This window comes from Amborella trichopoda, chromosome 9 (assembly GCF_054954075.1).
Source record: "Amborella trichopoda isolate Santa Cruz 75 chromosome 9, AtrichopodaSantaCruz75HAP2 v2.0, whole genome shotgun sequence".
Lineage (NCBI taxonomy): Eukaryota > Viridiplantae > Streptophyta > Magnoliopsida > Amborellales > Amborellaceae > Amborella > Amborella trichopoda.
The window spans coordinates 10,966,832-10,986,534 of record NC_142344.1 but is presented as its reverse complement, the minus strand read 5'-3'; the positions used below and the strand labels follow the sequence as shown (position 1 = coordinate 10,986,534).

The window sequence follows — 19,703 nt, the reverse complement described above, 5'->3', positions numbered from 1 at the left end:
TTTCCTTTCTAAAATGCAATTCATATCTTCTACAATTTAGGGCCGAAGTTTTGGATGTCCAATTGTTTCTTTACATTTAGGGTTACAACTTGAACAAAACGAACGTTATTTCCTTTTTGAACTTTCACAACGAATGGTACTCCTCCATCATGTAGATGGGACGGCCGAAGAATCAAATCAAATTATTTCGGTGGATAGGGTTGTAACCCTATCAAAATAAATAAAACCTTGTCTCATAACCCATCAAAAATTGAAATTTAAGCGGAAAACCATTGCATCGCTCATCTCGGCTTGAACATTATGGCTGTAAAAAAAAAAAAAGAAATTCAAGCTCTAAAAGAGTATAAATTGTTTTAGACCGTCCATTTCTCCATAAAAATAACCGTTTATTGATCCATAAGATTTGTATCATTTTTTTGAGTTTCAAATTTTATTGTTGATTTTGGAAATTGATTTTAGAGCCATCATGGAAATTTCCATTGCCGAAAGTACTTTCTGGATGATGATTTGATGTGAGGTTTTATTTTGTTTCATAAAACGTATGCCTTGTACAAACTTCATATAGTTATGTTATAAAAGCCTATCCATAAAAGAAATCGTAGCTAAGAAAAGGTTTTAACTACGAGAAAATTGTACGTGAGGTGTCAACTTTACACTGCATAAAGGTGCACTCTAGAAAACGATTGAAAAAAATGCTCTTTTGGTGCCGAAAGTCCCTTTTGTATTTATTATCTTGACCTCGAGATGTATGAGTTGAATCTGGCTAATCTCATGTCCAAATTCATTGAGATAAATCCCAATATTATTTTGATTTTAAAGTTGGTTTGGACGATCCGTATGCATCGCTTCAAATGCATGGCTAAGCTACTTAAACAATTAATAATAATAATTAACATGATAATGAGAAGTCTTTTAAATTTTTTTTTTTTTTTAGAACCCTAAACAATTATCGGGACAATGGACATAGAACCATTTCAATAAATGAAAAACCCCCATTTGCAGCAACGGATGATAAAGATGAACCGTTTTTCTACGAAGTGAGAACTGATCTGAAAAAAGACCTAACCATACATTGGTAGGTATAAAGAAATAAATTTGTTTATCTTGATAAGGTTGCAATTTATATAAGGTATCAACCTTAAATAATCCAAGTAATGTGTGTCTCCAAAGCACATCGAAAGATGTAATTTTGGTGTCGAAATTACAATGATGATCAAAAAAACTATTTTATATCTAATTATGAAATTTAAAACTAAAAAAAAAGTGCAGATCGAGTAGATCTACAAACACATAAAAATTATGGATCACCTAAATAATGTACTACAAGGTGTACCTTTGGGAGTTAATTTATTTGTTTGTTTATTCCCAAGTCCATATATCTCGAGGTTGAGATGATCAATTGGAAGGTTTCAGCACCAGAACAACTTTTTTGATGGACTTTTTAAGCGTACCTTTTTTTCTACAGCATAAGATTGGAACCTTATATAAATTTTATCCTTAGTGGTAAGACGACATTCTTTTATAAGATAATGTATCTCCAAATGCATGTAACAAATAGATGATAGTGATTTATTTTTATCCAAGTGAAACAAGTACCCCAAAAGAGAGAGAAAGAGAGATAGAGAGAGAGCATCCTTTCAATACACATCTTTCCAAAGAGAGACACATCTATATATAAAGGACAAAGGGCTGGATCCCTAAACAATCAAATTATGGTGTAATTCAAAAATTCACTAGAAGAGGTTGTTTCGATGTTGAGAAACCCACAATTCCATCATCTCGATTTTTAGATATGTGGACATGAAAAAAAATTGATTCCAAGTCTTAAAAATAGTGCATCTTGTAATTTATTATCTACGCTATTAATTTTAAAGATTTTCAAATGTTCATAGATCTGCTTAATCTATATTATTTTTAAATTTTATAATTAACAATAAAAATAAATTTTTAGATCATCATAAAGATTTTTAGTACTAAAACAACGTATTTCGGCACTATTTGAAGGTGTGCCTCTCTTTGATTGATTAGGGCCTCAGCCTTATACAAACCACACTTATATATGAAATCAAAAGTGATAAAAGTTGCGAAGTACAATTTTTTTTTTTTTTTTTATATTCTAATAGTGAAAATGGAGGGTGGCCGCTCCTAACCACCAATGCCCCAAGCCCATTCCCTTGGGGAGGGCAACATTATGTAAAGACTCACAAATAAATCCTTTCGAGAGAGAGAAAGCCCATTTTCAAAGAAAAAATTTGATAGCACTATCAAAGCCCATAACAACACATTCAATTCCTCGGAATCCATAAATTAATCCAAATGTTACCGTTATTCTTTACACCATGCTCTACACAACTTCACTACTAATCAACCCAAGTTATGAGGCAAATGTCCTTACTCTATACCATAACTACAAATCAAATATTACACATTTTCTTTACAGTTTACACAATCCCCATCTTATTTCCTAGCAAATGCTAACACCAAAAAAGACATACTTCCTAACAAATGTGACAACTCTAACTAGACGACTTTGAAAAAGCCTGAACTCTAACCAGATGACTTTGATACAAAAATTTATCCGATAATTATTATTCATTTAAAAGGACCCCTAATATTTGTTCTTTTTTCTTGAATATTAACCATGACTCCTAATCACAATGAGACTTGGCAATGCTATTTTCTAACCAGCTAGTGGACCGGGCTGAAGTCCCTGGCTCATCACTAGGCAACCCTATGAGAGAATATGGGGTTAAAATTCCGCCCCAGTTTACCTGGAAACCCGTAGTCTACGGGTTTCCATGTAATATGGGATGTATATTACATGGTAGAATTTCTAGAACATGGGCTATTATCTGGCATATTAGAATTAGACGTCTTTGATTAAAGTTGTGAAGAATTGACTGCAATTACCTTTTAAAAGTAGTTTCCCGGTGTTTTAAAATCTGCTTATTGACTGAATGATGAAGATCTTTTTTCCCTTTTCATTGGAAGCAATTTTGATTTGCTTATAACTGAGACATTTATGGTATTGTTGATTTATGGAGTTCAATGTTTAATCCTGAAATTCCTTGTAGTTTTTTATGCTTGCGTACAAGCAATGGTTTGCTTTCATACTTCAAATATATTCCAAGTTCATGTGTCGTTCTATTTGGAATTGGCACAATGCTAGTCAATAATGCGATTAGAATTAAAGGTTAAAAAAAGAAGACCAAATAACGTGATACAAAGTAGAGATTAACATATCCAAGGCGCAAGGAACAATCCATATTGTGTCCTTCTATTACAATGAAACTATTTTTTTAAAAATCATAATCCTAAAATACTTACTTTGTAATGTTTTTGATGGATAGCTTAAACCCTTGTAACAAATCCTGTAGTAAAGCCCCTGGGCCCCCTCTGTAGAAGTCTTCAAAGCCGATGTTGTTCACAATTATGGACTACAACTCTGTATTTATAATGCCTGGTAATAAGAATTGATATTCTAAAAGCCAAGAATTTTACTTCTCATAGGAAACAGAACTAGAAATTGTACACGCTGTAAAATCAGTGCAATTATGAGTTGTAATTGAAGTCTCATAGAGGATTTGCTTCTTTCATTTCATTTATTTAATCCTATAGGTAGAAATGAAAGGTCAGGACCAATTTTTGCAAATTATTTAATTTTTTATTTAAATTTAAGGGTATTTGAAAAATAATTTATACGAACGCTATAGTTACTGATAGATGAAAAAGTTTATATAAGGTTGCAACCTTACAATGTAGAATTACAGATGCACCTCAAAAATCCATCGGAAAAGGTTGTTTTAATAATGAAAAACCCTCTAATTGATCATCTTGACATCAAGATATATGACTAAGAAAACAAAAAAGGATTTTGAGTTTCAGAAGTAGTGCATCTTACAACACATTATCTAGACCGTCCATTTTCAAGATTTTCATATATTTATAAATCTACTTGATTTTAACCATTTTGAAGTTTAAAATTTTATAGATATGAAAATAGATTTTGAGATAATCCTAAGAATATTTTACATCAAAATTATTTGTTATGATAAAATTTGAAGGTGCATCTTAATTGGATTGTTGAAGGTTGTAACTTTATCGAAACCACACCCCTAATAGATAAGGTTTGTTTGCTCATGAAACGATAAAATTAACTTATCAAATTATTTTCTTGGATTACAAAATTTAACCATTTAAAAAATATTTTCTAGCGATAAGTGATTAGTAGGGATATCTCCTTATATCTTCATAAATAAGATTTACAAGTGTATAGGATTAGGATTAAATTATTTTTATAAATAATAGAATAACAATATGTAACTTGTTAATTTTTTGAATTTTCTACCTATGAATTTTGTTTTTAATGGAAATACAATTTTATACTAAGGGATTTGAAACGATTCTCTCTGGATAAAGTAGTAATTTGGTTCACTAGGAATCTTGATTTTCGCTTTATTAATATTATTATCACATAATAATAAAATAGCATCCTTCCAAGTAGCCCGTGCTGGCCGATTAAGGTAAACCACGTAAATATTGTGTGTTGTAGTTAGGTTATGGTCTGTACAAAGTTGTTGTAAGTTTGGATTTTATTTTTCTATATTATTTTCTCAAAGTTATTACATGATATATTGTTCTTGGATTGCTTATCTTTCTTCAGATCTAACCTTATCTTTCCTCATATCTAACTTTAAGTTTGGTTACAGATGTTGAATTTTTTATGCCAAAATATTTCATACTCTTGCAGAAGTATATTATTGTCCATCTACTCCCTAGAGCAAAATATATACTAGACAAATTCTTTGGATCCCAAAATTTGGGGATATAATCTCTAGAGCCCTGTTACATACCTAAAAAATAACTAACTCTTATTTTCATTTTTATGGAGAAAATATAATAAGGGGTTGAAATGCTTTACAATGTCATATCCATCTGAGGCACCTTACAAAATAGAACGATCTAAGAAGGATATAATGAAATTCCTTAATTCACTCTTTGAATTGGTTTGATGGATACAACAAATAGTGAAAATCAATTAAAAAAGAGAGTTCTAATTTGAACCGTCTCTGTGCTTCAATATAATTACCTAGTAAGCGCTATAGCTTGTTTCCAATCTGAATCTCCTTGTCATATAGCATGTTCTCCCCGGTCGAGATTAAGAGATCAAAGGCGACAACAGGGGAGAACACAACCGCTATTGCCACCGATCGAGAAGTAGACGCATTAGCAAAAGAAGAGGAAGAAGATTTTGGGAAGAGAAAGTTCTCCTGTGAACCAGAGGGAGAAACATTAGCTAGGGTGTGTGAAGAGTCTCAAGTTTTTCTGAAGAGTCTCAATATCCATTAATCATATGAATGTACAGATTTGTCTTTTATAGAAAAATTACAAATGATAATAATAGAAACTAAATCATAGATACCTAAACCATACCTAAACTTTTAATAAAGTACATATACTATATAAAACCTTCCCATAAATATTGATTGCAAGATATACTTTCTATATTAACCCGATACACAATATACACTTTCCTTTCACACTCCCCCTCAAACTCAAGATGCGAGAGAGAGCAGCTGGAGTTTGAACATTAATTAGATAAACGAGCAGTTGGATCTTCAGGTGCATACTCAAATTGCTTGTTCAATAAGTACCAAAAGCAGCGGCGAATCAACAAGCCTCGAGAATAGTTGGCTTCAAGAACTCTTGGAAAATATCAAACATATCAGAGAGTCAAAACACGACTCGGCATAGAGACAGATCAGATAGTTGAAACACGACTCGGCAGGGAAACAAATCAGAGAGTCGAAACATGACTCGGCAGAGAGGACAGATCAGAAAGTCGAAACACGACTCAGCAAAGAGGACAAATTAGAGAGTCGAAATGCGACTCAGTGGAGAATCAAAACACGACTTGACAGAAGTTGCACCGATTGGGTGAGCAACATACTCGTCTTGAAAATTTGCGACAATGCTTCAAGGACGAGGAATGGACACAACTAAGATAAATATGGCTTTGATACCATGTGAAATTCTTGTTTCTATTGATACAAATTTGATTTACAATTAGAACGAGTAATCTAACCAACCAATAATAAATTCATGGCAAGAGCATGAACATGGTAAATATTAAAAACCCTTAATTTACCAGAAGAGTCAGAGGTAAGAGATATAGATCCTATTTTTTATGCTTTCATAGTGGCCCCATCAGCAGTATTGATAGTGGCCTCAAATTGCTTGTTCAATAAGTACCAAAAGCAGCGGCGAATCAACAAGCCTCGAGAACAGTTGCCTTCAAGAACTCTTGGAAAAGATCAAACAATCAGAGAGTTGAAACACGACTCGGCATAGAGACAGATCAGATAGTTGAAACACGACTCGGCAGCGAAACAAATCAGAGAGTCGAAACATGACTCGGTAGAGAGGACAGATCAGAAAGTCGAAACACGACTCAACAAAGAGGACAAATTAGAGAGTCGAAATACGACTCAGTGGAGAATCAAAACACGACTCGACAAAAGTTGCACCGACTGGGTGAGCAACATACTCGTCTTGAAAATTTGCGACAATGCTTCAGGGACGAGGAATGGACACAACTAAGATAAATATGGCTTTGATACCATGTGAAATTCTTGTTTCTATTGATACAAATTTGATTTACAATTAGAACGGGTAATCTAACCAACCAATAATAAATTCATAATAAGAGCATGAACATGGTAAATATTAGAAACCCTTAATTTACTAGAAGGGTCAGAGGTAAGAGATATAGATCCTATTTTTTATGCTTTCATTGTGGCCCCATCAGCAGTATTGATAGTATCAGAAAAAGGCTTACAATCAACAAGGATTGCCTCATTGAAGGTCATATGGTGATAAGATCTTGAGTTGATCAGTCAAGAGGTAGAAATATAGTTACCTGCAAAGGAGGGAGTGGGTTCAGAGGTCAGGTGTGACTAGGAAAGTATAGACTGTACTTTTTCCAGAGTAAATGACACAGGTAGTGAAGCAGGAGCAGGACTAGACCTCCAATTTGAGTTGGTGGGTTCTTAATCAATGGTTGACTTGTATCAGCAACAGTATCGAAGATGGGTTTTTTCTTATTTGGGCAGGTGTACTTGAGGTGTCACTATTTTTTACAATAGTTACATCTGATAAATGTCATTGTATTATGAGGGACATAGTACAAATTGCGCTTATTCCGTTTAGGTACATTCGATCGCTGAGGTCGGGTTACAGCAAAAACGGTTTCTCCTTTAATACTTGAATTAAGAGATTTGATCTTGGTTTCTTCTGTAATTAACTCAGAAAGAGCTTGATTCAGAATGGGGAGAGAGCTTATGTGGACGAGACCATTTCTGACACTCTGAAACTCTAGACAGAGTGCATTAGGAATTCAATAACTTGAATTTTCGATCGAGATTTGACAATCATTTCTGCACTACAATCACCTTCAATTGCAGGTTTCATAAGTGCTAGAGCATCCTAAAGTATTTTCATGGAAGAGTAAAAATCCTGAATTGACTGTTCTCCCTGTCTAAGGGGGCAGAGTTCCTGTAGTAACTGGTACTTTTGTGCGCAGTTAGTCTGATTATAAATTTCCTCAAAAATTTCCATGCTTCTCGAGCAGTTTTGGAAGTGCTTTGATTGATCCCTATATTACTTTCACATGAGCTCATCAACCATACTATAATTCGAGCATTATTTATGCCCCATTCTTCTATTTTTCTTGACTCATTAGGTTTTTTCTGGGTCTCATCTATGTACCCAAGGAGGCATTTTCCGTGAATGACATTTTCATATAAATGAGGCCCAAAAAGTGTAGTTGGTGCCATTGAGTTTAATGGGTACAAACTGAAAAGATTCTGATTTTTCCATGAAGGGAAATGAAGGAAAGACAAAGGCCAGGAAGAGAGAGAGACTTGGGGGTGGTGGGTGGGTAAGAGAGACACAAGATGGAGAGAGATCAGTAGAGAAAGAAGAGATAAGGAACGAAAACACGAGTAAATAATAATAATAATAATGTGTGTAAACGTGCCACGTATAGTAAGAAGACAAATATGCTAGATGGTAGAGAGAGAAAAAAAACAACAAACGATGGAGAGAGATAAGTAGAGAGAGAAGAGAGACACAAGATGGAGAGAGATCAGTAGAGAGAGAAGAGATAAAGAAGGAAAAATGAGTTAAAAAAACAAATAATGCGTGTAAAAGTGCCACGTATGGCAAGAAGACAAATATACTAGATGGTAGAGAGAGAAAAGAAGGAAACAAAAGTGTCGACTTATCAAAGGAGCAGACAACACTCAAGATAGAGAAACTGCGAGAGATCTGATGCAGATGTGGTTAGTTAGAAATCCTATATTAGTATGACGAGATCAAGAAACTAATGGTCTTTAGATGTAAAAAAGATCAATAACGAATGAACAATTGATCTGTAAGGAATATGAGTGGAACAAAGAAACAGTGATTCTCAGGGGTCTAAGTCTTGCAAAGATTTTTTATATATATATCAATGGTTTTCAGAGGGTTTTTAAAAGATGGGGTTCAGATCTGGCCATAGATATGGCATCTAAGGTGATCGAATCATGTGGCTGAGGATCGAATCACAGATGACGAATCTGAGTGGCTAAGGGCAAGCAACAAAGAGGTGAGTAACGATAGACCAGAACTTAGAGTAGTGGGAGAAAGAAAGGAGAGATCAGAGATAGAGAGTTGTAGATCTATGTAAATTGAGGGGTTTTCACTTTTTCTTTTTTTGCTTTGAGAGAGGGGGACAAACTTGAAAGTCTCTGGTATTCAAAATGGTGGAGTTGAAGCAGTTGAGGACAATCTCCTTTGTTGGACCAACCGAAGCTAACATCAGAGGACCTTGGAACTAGAAAAGTATCTGATTGAGGTGGGCCTATATGAGAGCGAGGTGGAGGCAGCGAAGAAAGTTGTAAAGGAGGTTTGAAAAAAAACCAAACAGAGACCAAGTGTTGTGTGCTCGAAAGCCAGCTCGAGTAAAGTCGTGAAGTTGAATGCAAGTCACCTTGGATATTCTCTCGAACTAAATAAGATAACTCTTTACTCTTACCCTTGTTATTCTACTTATCTATTTTGGCAGAATTGTTAAGAATCCTGAACATGAAAGAGATCTATAGAATCAACAAGTTCTTCGAGGAAACCAACCTCTGAATGTTGTGCATTCCTGAGATAACAATTTTCCACCCAAGAGGGATAAAAAGTTACACATAAATAGACTCCTTCCACGATCCTTCACCCACTTCCCAAACCCCGAAAGCTAAGACTCACAATCACTAACAACAATGTGAAAACATACAACTAACTGACCACTACAGGCATGACATAACTGACCACTATAACTGAGGACTCAAACAATTAACTAACCACTACAAGCATGACATAACTGAGGACTCAAACAATTAACTGACCACTACAAGCATGACTAATACATAACATCCCTCCCCTCTTAAACATCAGCTGTTGTGCATTCTCCCAAGTGCCATCAGCTGGTGAAAGCCCCTTCCAATGTATAAGGACTTCTTATTGTTTCTTCCTAGTCTTTCTATCTAGTACAACTTGAAGTTGTGCTAGAATTGCATCTTCTTCCTCGTGAAGTGTTGGCAATTCATGATACACCTGCACCGAAGTTCCCACCTTCTTCTTCAAGCTAGACACATGAAAAATTGGATGGATCCTTGCCTCGTCGGGTAGCTGAAGCTTATATGCTACCGATCCCACCTTCTGGATGATTTCATACGGGCCGTAGTACCTTGGGGACAACTTCAAATTTTTTCTTAGTGAGATGGATACCTGTTTGTATGGCTGCAAACTCAAGTCGACTAAGTCTCTTATTTCGAAACTTCTATCAATTCTGTTTTTATCATAAAACTATTTCATGTGATTTTGAGCAACTTGCAATTGAATCAGCAACTCGTTAAGCACTTGATCTCTGTCTACAAGTTCCTTCTAAACTAACTCTACTGAGGTGGCTCTAGGAAGATGAGATAGCAATGTAGGTGGAAGTCGGCTGTATACAATCTCATATGGTGTCTTCTTGGTAGAGGAGTGGATGCTTGTATTATAGCTATACTCAGCCCATGCAATCCATCGAACCCATTCCTTTGGATTGTTACTAGTAAAGCACCTCAAGTACATCTCAACAACTCGGTTTACCACCTTCGTTTGGTCATCGGTTTGGGGGCGGTAAGCTGAAGAAAATTTGAAGCTCGTGCCCTGCAGCCTGAATAATTCTTTACAAAAAGCACTTGTAAAAACATGATCCATGTCACATATTATGTATTTGGGCATTCCGTCCAACTTGAAGATGTTGTCGAAAAATTCTTGTGTTATTGATGCTAATGTATAAGGATGTGAAATGGGGTTGAAACGAGTAAGCTTCAATAATTGATCTACCACTACAAATATGGTAGATTTTCCCTTTGATTTAGGAAGCCCATCTATGAAATCCATAGATAAATCAGTCCACACTTGAGCGGGTATGGGTAAGGGTTGAAGAAGACCGGCTGGCGATGTGTTTTCCCATTTTTAATGCTGCCAGACATCACACTGTTTGACATAATCTCTCATGGTTTTCCTCATGCTAGGCTAATAAAAAACTGATCTAATCCGCTACAGGGTTTTGGGATATCCCTCGTGCGTTCCAGCATGTATTTCTTCCACCATTATAGTTGTCAATGGGAACTCAGCCAAAAGATAGATTCTATCTTTGAAAAATATAATCCCTTCCGAGTATCTCTAGGGTCCTACTGCTTCTCCCTATTATATACGTTCCACCACCTATTGTAATTTATCATTAGTAGCGACCTCCTCCTTGATGGGCTCAAGCCACCTTGGTACTGGGCTGGAAATTACACATAGCTCACTGTTGTCTTAACGTTATGAGAGAGAGTCTACCACTACATTTTCTTTACCTGATTTACACTCAATGAAGAAATTGCACCCCATGAGCTTCATCAACCATTTTTGTTGGGTTGGGGTGGTAATTTTATATTCGCACAAATACTTCAAACTTCTTTGATCGGTTCTTACAACAAACTAGCACCCGAACACATAATGTCTCCATTTTTGCAGGTTTCATAAGTGTTAGAGCATCATAAAGTGTTTTCATGGAAAAGTAAAAATCATGAATTGACTGTTCTCCCTGTCTAAGGGAGCAGAGTTCCTATACTAACTGGTACATCCGTGCCGTTAGTCTGATTATAAATTTCCTCAAACGATTTTCATGCTTCTCGAGCAGTTTTGAAACTGCTTTGATTGATTCCTATATTACTTTCACATGTGCCCATAAACTATACTATAATTCGAGCATTATTTATGCCCCATTCTTCTATTTTTCCTGGCTCATTAGGTTTTTTTTGGGTCTCATCTATGTACTCAAGGAGGCCTTTTCCGTGAATGACATTCCATATAAATGAGGCCCAAAAAGTGTAGTAGGTGTCATTGAGTTTAATAGGTACAAGCTGGAAAGATTCTGATTTTTCAATGAAGGGAAATGAAGGAAAGAGAAAGGCTAGGAAGAGTGAGAGACTTTGGGGTAGTGGGTGGGTAAGGGAGACACAAGATGGAGAGAGATCAGTAGAGAAAGAAGAGATAAGGAATGAATAGAGAGTTAAAAATAATAATCATAATAATGATGTGTGCAAAAGTGCCACGTATGGCAAGAAGACCAATATGCTAAATGGTAGAGAGAGAAAAAAAGCAACAAAAGATGGAGAGATATCAGTAGAGAGAGATGAGAGACAAAGATAGAGAGCGATCAGCAGAGAGAGAAGTGATAAGGAATGAAAAATGAGTCAAAAAAACAAATAATGTATGTAAAAGTCCACGTATGGCAAGAAGACAAATATACTAGATGGTAGAGAGAGAAAAGAAGGAAACAAAAGTGTAAAGTTATCAGAGGAGCAGACAACACTCAAGATAGAGAAACTGCGAAAGACCTGATGCAGATGTGGTTCGTTAGAAATCTTAGATTAGTTTGACGAGATTAAGAAACCAAGGGTCTTTAGATGTAAACAAGATCAATAAGGAATGAACAATTGATTTGTAAGGAATATGAGTGGAACACAGAAATAGTGATTCTCAGGGGCCCAAGTTTTGCAAAGAATTTTTTTGTATATATCAATGGTTTTCAGAGGGTTTTAAAAGATGGGGTTCAGATCTGGCCATAGATATGGCATCTAAGCTGATCGAATCATGTGGTTGAGGAACGAATCACCGATGGCGAATCTGAGTGGCTAAGGGCAAGCAACAGAGAGGTGAGTAACGATAGACCAGAAATTAGAGTTGTGCGAAAAAGAAAGGAGAGATCAAAGAGAGCGAGTTGTAGATCTAAGTAGATTTAGGGGTTTTCACTTCTTTTTTTTACGTTGAGAGAGGGGGACAAACGTGAAAGTCTCTGGTATTCAAAATGGTGGAGTTGAAGCAGTTGAGAACAATCTCCTTTGTTGGACCAACCGAAGCTAATCGTCAGAGGACCTTGGAACTAGAAAAGTATCTGATTGAGGTGGGCCTATATGAGAGCGAGGAGGAGGCAGCGAAGAAAGTTGTGAAGGAGGTTTGAAAAAAAACAAACAAAGACCGAGTGTTGTGTGCTCGAAAGCCAGCTCGAGTAAAGTCGTGAAGTTGAATGCAAATCACCTTGGATATTCTCTCAAACTAAATAAGATAACTCTCTACTCTTACCCTTGTTATTCTGCTTATCTATTTTGGCAAAATTGTTAAGAATCCTGAACATGAAAGAGATCAATAGAATCAACAGTTTCTTCGAGGGAAACCAACCTCTGAATGCTGTGCATTCCTTAGATAACTAATTTCCACCCAATTGGGATAAAAAGTTACACATAAATAGACTCCTTCCACGATCCTTCACCCACTTCCTAAACCCCGAAAACTAGGACTCACAATAACTAACAACAATGTGAAAACATAGAACTAACTAACCACTACAAGCATGACATAACTGACCACTATAACTGAGGACTCAAACAATTAACTGACCACTACAAGCATGACATTACTGACCACTACAACTGAGGACTCAAACAATTAACTGACCACTACAAGCATGACTAATACATAACATCCCTCCCCTCTTAAACATCACCCTTGTCCTCAAGGGTGAACTCCAAAAATCGAAGTTTCAGTTGTTGTGCGTTCTCCCAAGTGCCATCAGCTGGTGAAAGCCCCTTCCAATGTATAAGGACATCTTCTTGTTTCTTCCTAATCCTTCTATCTAGCACAACTTGGGGTTGTGCTAGAATTGCATCTTCTTCCTCGTGGAGTGTTCCCACCTTCTTCTTCAAGCAAGACACATGAAAAACCGGATGGATCCTTGCCTCGTCGGGTAGCTGAAGCGTATATGCTACCGATCCCACCTTCTTGGATGATTTCATACGGGCCGCAGTACCTTGGGGACAGCTTCAAATTTTTTCTTAGTGAAATGGATACCTGTCTGTATGGCTGCAACCGCAAGTCAACTAAGTGTCTTATTTCAAAACTTTTATCAGTTCTATTTTTATCCTAAAACTATTTCTTGCGATTTTGAGCAGCTTGCAATTGAATCTGCAACTCGTTAAGCAATTGATCTCTGTCAACAAGTTCCTTCTCAACTAACTCTACTGAGGTGGCTCTAGGAACATGAGATAGCAGTGTAGGTGGAAGTCGGCTATATACAATCTCATATGGTGTCTTCCCGGTAGAGGAGTGGATGCTTGTATTATAGCTGTACTCAGCCCATGCAATCCATCGAACCCATTCCCTAGGATTGTTACTAGTAAAGCACCTCAAGTACATATCAACAGTTCGGTTTACCACCTCTGTTTGGCCGTTGGTTTGCGGGTGGTAAGCTAAAGAAAAATTGAAGCTCGTGCCCTACAGCCTGAATAATTCTTTACAAAAAGCACTGGTAAAAACAAAATCCATGTAACATATTATGGATTTGGGCATTCCTGCAACTTGAAGATGTTGTCGAAGAATTCTTGTGTTATTGATGCTAATGTATAAGGATGTGAAATGGGAATGAAATAAGCAAACTTCGATAATCGATCTACCACTACAAATATGGTAGATTTTCCCTTTGATTTAGGAAGCCCATCTATGAAATCCATAGATAAATCAGTCTACACTTGAGCTGGTATGGGTAGGGGTTGACGAAGACCGGCTGGCGATGTGTTTTCCCATTTTTTATCACACTGTTTTGACATGATATCTGATGGTTTTCCTTATGCCTGACCAATTAAAACCTGATCTAATCCGCTATAGGATTTTGTGATATCCCTCGTGGGTTCCAACATGTATTTCTTGCACCATTGTGGTTGTCAATGGGGACTCAGCCAAAAGATAGATTCTATCTTTGAAAAATTGAATCCCTTCTGAGTATCTCTAGGGTCCTACTGCTTCTCCCTACTATATACATTCCACCACCTATTGTAATTTGTCGTTGGTAGCGACCTCCTTAATGGGCTCAAGCCACCTTAGTACTGGGCTGAAAATTGCACATAGCTCACTATTGTCTTGACGTCGTGAGAGAGCGTCTGCCACTACATTTTCTGTACCTGATTTACACTTAATGAAGAAATTGTACTTCATCAACCATTTTTGTTGGGCTGGGGTGGTAATTTTATGTTCCCACAAATACTTCAAACTCCTTTGATCAGTTCTCACAACAAACTACCTCCCTAACACATAATGTCTCCATTTTTGCACTGCAAGTATCAAGGCTAACATCTCCTTTTCATAAGTGGACAAAAGTAAATTTCTCCCTTGTAGTGCTTGGCTGAAAATGCAATGGGCATGTTGCCTTGCCCCTGAAGCATCGCACTCAATGATGAATGGTTTGGCGAAGTCAGGCAAGGAGAGTACCAGAGCCTTGATCATGACTTTCGTGAGCTGTTCGAAAGCCTCTTCAGCACGCGACGACCACTGGAATCCATCTTTCTTGAGCATGTTTGTTATCGGAGCTGCAATTTTGTCATAGTTCTGGATGAACTTACGATAATACCCTGTTAGACCCAAAAACCCGCATAAAGCTTTAAGCGTTGCATGTTTCGGCCACTCCATCATTGCCGAAATTTTTTCTGAGTCCACTGCTACTCCATCCTGGTTAATGATATGCCCCAGATATTTTACTTCCCTTTGACAAAAGTTGCATTTCTCCTTCTTCATAAACAACTGATTAGCCCTCAAAATTGAAAAGGTAGTTTCCACATGTTTTAAATGATCTTCCCAGTTAGGGCTATAAACTAGAATATCATCAAAAAATACTAGTATAAACTTGTGGATGTAATTTTTAAAGCCGGAATTCATTAATGCGTAAAAAGTGGATGGTGTGTTTGTTAGCCCGAATGACATCACTAATTCACAATGACCATGGTGGGTTCGAAATGCAGTATTTGGTACATCAGCAGGATGCATTCGGATTTGATGATAACCCGACCTTAAGTCAAGTTCAGTGAAGTAAGACGCTTCGTGCAACTCATCCAACAACTCGTCAATAATCGACATTGGAAATTTATATTTGATCGTCGTGTAGTTGACTGCCATGTAATCAAGGCACATGCACCATGACCCATCATGTTTCTTTACCAGTAGTACCGGTGAAGAATAGGGGTTGTTGCTAGGTCTAACCACCTCAGATCTCAACCATTCTGCCACCAACTTCTCTATCTCCGCCTTGTAATAGTGTGGGTACCGATATGACCTTATGGATATTGGCTAGCTCCCAGTCTTTAGTGGAATTTGATGGTCCTGTGCCCTCTGAATTGGTAACCCCTTCGGTTTCTGGAACACGTCCTTGTACTTTTGCAACAATGACTCAATGATTGGGTTAGTTGTAACTTTTGAGATTGTGGGCCGTGAGTTACCTGGTGGTACTTGCAAAGATAATGTGAATATTTGCAGCAAGAGTCCTTCTTTGTTCTTCTTGGTCTCCTTGTCAAACTCCACCTCATCAATCACCTTATCATCAGGAGTGTGTGCTCCATTTAATATTACTTCCTTACCATCCACCTTAAAGGTCATTTGTAACTTGGAGAAATCCCACATAATAGGACCCAAGGAACTTAGCCACTGCGCACCCAGCACTGCATCATAATCTTTGAGGGGAAGTAGGAAAAAATCTACCTTGATGGGGATCCCATGTAATTTAACGCATACATCCTTTCAACAGCTTGGGCTTGACAGTTTCTCTCCACTAGCCACCGCCACTTCAAAGTTTCCTTCTTCTTTAGGTGACAGTCCCACCCTTTTAGCCACCTTATTTCTAATGAAATTGTGTGTACTGCCAGAGTCTATCAAAAAGATTACTCGTTGTGGGCCTACAACTCCTTGAACTCGCATCGTCTGTGAACTTTTGATTCCTGACATGGCACGGATGGAAATTTTTGGTGTCTCGCCATTCGTAGGAGTTGCATCTGCTTCAACTAGGTCCTCCTCCTCGTCATCCGTCCAACTACCTTCGACGAGGAAGAGTTTCTTGCAATGATGGCCTGATGCAAACTTCTCATTGCAATTGTAACACAAGCCCTTGGCTCTACGTTCACTCAACTTAGCAGGAGTAAGCTTATTAATGGGCAAGGATGTGGGGTTGGAACTTGATGCCTCATTAGAAGCCTTCTTTAACAGAGCTGAGGTAGGGTTCTTGTCGGATTGATTGCGTGATTAATAAAGCCGAGCAAGTCCAATCGCTGCATATAACGTAGTAGGCTTGCAAGCTTGGACATCAACCTTCAGTCCAGAGTTTTTCGTTAACAACAGTCTGGAAAACTCAGTTTGGTAGTCTCTCACAGTCCCGGTTTGCCATAGTTTGGTAAGATCAACGAAAAAAATTATGTTAACGTGAAGGGCCATAAGTCTCAAAAAGTTCCTCCTTGAATACATGTCATGAGATGGGTTCGTCTTCCCACTCCTCCTTCAGTAGTTGGTACCATAATTGAGCATCTCCTTCAAGATTCTAGGATGCTAAAGGAACCCGTTCAGCAGCCCAGGTCTAGTGGTAGTCAAAAATTGGTCTGCACAGCAAACCCAAATAATAGGGTCCTCATCGCCGTTAAATTTTAGGAAGTCCAATTTCATTACCTTAGGTAAAAAACCACCAGTTGTTCCCATAGAAGATCTTCCATCACGCACAGAAAAACTATGGGAAATTTCAACTTGCTCACAACTACCTGCAACATTGTTGAGCTTGGTGTTAACAACAGCAAACATCTGAAGCATCGACTCCATCATCTCTTTGAATTTACTATCTTGCATGGCTGCAAGGTTTCCCATATCCGTCTCCAGGTGATGATCTGCCATGTCTGGCTCTGATACCGAATTGTTGTGTCTCGGAAGCCTGCTCGAGTAAGTCTTGCAGCTGAATCCAAGTCACCTTGGATATCTCCCGAACTAAATAAGATAACTCTCTACTCTTACCTTTGTTCTTCTACTTAACTATTTTGGCAGAATTGTTAAGAATCCTGAACAGGAAAGAGATCTATAGAATCAACAATTTCTTCGAGGGAAACCAACCTCCGAATGTTGTGCATTCCTTAGATAATCATTTTCCACCCAAGAGGGATAAAACGTTACACATAAGTAGACTCCTTCCACAATCCTTCACCCACTTCCCCAACCCCTAAAACTAGGACTCACAATAACTAACAACAATGTGAAAACATACAAATAACTGACCACTACAAGCATGATATAACTGACCAATATAACTGAGGACTCAAACAATTAACTGACTACTATAAGCATGACATAACTGACCACTATAATTGAGGACTCAAACAATTAACTGACCACTACAGGCATGACTAACACATAACACTGAGAGTATAGAAGAGTACCAGTTTTAGAGAGAGAAAGAATGTCGTGTTTCAGATAGACGAGAGAAGGAACAGGACACCAATGGTAGAGACTTCTGAGCCAAGATGCTTACACAGAGGAGCAGATCAAAGAGAGACCAGGGATTTGCTCTGAGACCATGGAGCTAAAATCGGAGAACCTTATTCTGATACCATGTGAAGAGTCTCAAGTTTCTTTGAAGTTCTGAAGAGTCTCAATATCCATTATTCATATGAATATATAGATTTGTCTTTTATAAGCAAATTATAAATGACAATAATAGAAACTAAATCATAGATACCTAAACTTTTAATAAATTACATATCCTCTATCAACCCTTCCCATAAATACTGATTGTAATATATATTTTTTATATTAACCTGATACACAATATACACTTTCCTTTCAAAAAGTACAGGCATCAGGAGGGGCAGGAGCAGGAGGTGCGGCTTTTTCGAAAATGACCTCAGGCAAAAGAACACGATTGACCTGATAAATGGCCACCGGTCGAGTTGTGTACAAAGTAATGAATGTATGTGACCACCCTGAATCACGTTAAACACTTCCCTTATTTTCCGTAAAATTAAGGGCATATTGGCACCCTGCAAATGTGCTTGTTGGGCCTTGTTCGCTGAGGTTCTTGAACTCGGCGAGGGAGTGGCATTTTGGTATAGCATGGTAAAGCATGAGCGATTTGAGCTGATCACTGGTGAGGTTTGAGAGAGACAGCTTCTTGAGAGAGGAAAAGGTCTTGTTATTCGGGGTGAAAATGGTGATCCCTTGCTACCTGTTGTTGGCCTGGTTTTGGAAGCTTTTCAAGGAAGAGAAGGAAAGAGCCTGCAATTGATAAGAGTTCAGTTAGGTTCACGTAGTCAGGAGCAGTAGCAGGAGATTGAGATGGAGATGAGACAGTTGCGGCTTTTGTTGAATCCAAGAAGAGTAACCAAGCCAAAGCAATAGCCATGGCTGAAAGCTTCATCTTTCCTTTCATGGTTTCTTTCTCCCCTTCTTAAATGCCTTGAAATCAGAGGAAGACCCAGAAACCTGCAACAAAATCACAACAGTTTCTCTCACTGACAGATCTAGAACTCAAAAATCGATTTTGGTAAGATGGGTTTCTATGATTCATTGAAAAGAGTGGTGAAGAAAGGATAATGGTTTAGCAGATCTAACACACAGCTTTATTGCTCAGTTTCAGCATCCATTGAATGTCAAACTTCTTTCATGAGTGAGAAATAAGATTTTAAGAGCCAGAGAAATAACCACGAAATACCAACGCCTAGTGTAGATCTGAAATCTAAAGCTTTTTTAAATAAAATAATCAGAGAAAACTAGGACAATGCAGCATATATGGAGATGAAGACAGACAAAAGGTGCACGTGAAAGCCAAAGGCAAAGTCAATGGGTGACAGCAGGTGAACGTAGGTGGATACAACCCTTTGCTTCCTTTCCCAAATTTAGCTGGATATTCATATTAACGTACCATCCAACCCAATTAGGACCATCTATGCAATTAAAAAATGAAACAACTATTTAATTTTTAATAAGAAAAAGTTTATAATCCAAATTTCTAGAAAAAGTTTATAATCCAAATTTCTTTTTAAGAGAGTATTTATTTATTTATATTCTAAGCAAGGTGCACCTCCAAATTTTTTTATAAGAGAGTATTTTAACATTGAAAAACCCTTCAACCCATATATGATCATGAGTAAAAACGAATTTCAATATCTAAAGCTAGGGGATCTTGTAACAAATTGTTTGGCCGTTTGTTTTCAAGATTTGTAAATATCTATAGATTTGTTCGATTAGTATCCTTTTTTAAATTTTATAACTAGGAATGGAAATAGATT

The 19,703-nt window shown here is 37.4% G+C and overlaps 1 pseudogene across 1 annotated transcript; it reads right to left on the bottom strand.

Moving 5' to 3' along the window:
* Window positions 1-18,191: 18,191 nt before the first annotated feature.
* On the bottom strand, window positions 18,192-19,142 carry LOC148780371 (fasciclin-like arabinogalactan protein 7 pseudogene; annotated as a pseudogene). Its single transcript, XR_016039960.1, has 2 exons — window positions 19,031-19,142; window positions 18,192-18,897 (listed from the first exon to the last, which is right to left on the bottom strand). The product of XR_016039960.1 is annotated as a fasciclin-like arabinogalactan protein 7 pseudogene (transcript).
* Between the last annotated feature and the right edge of the window lie 561 nt (window positions 19,143-19,703).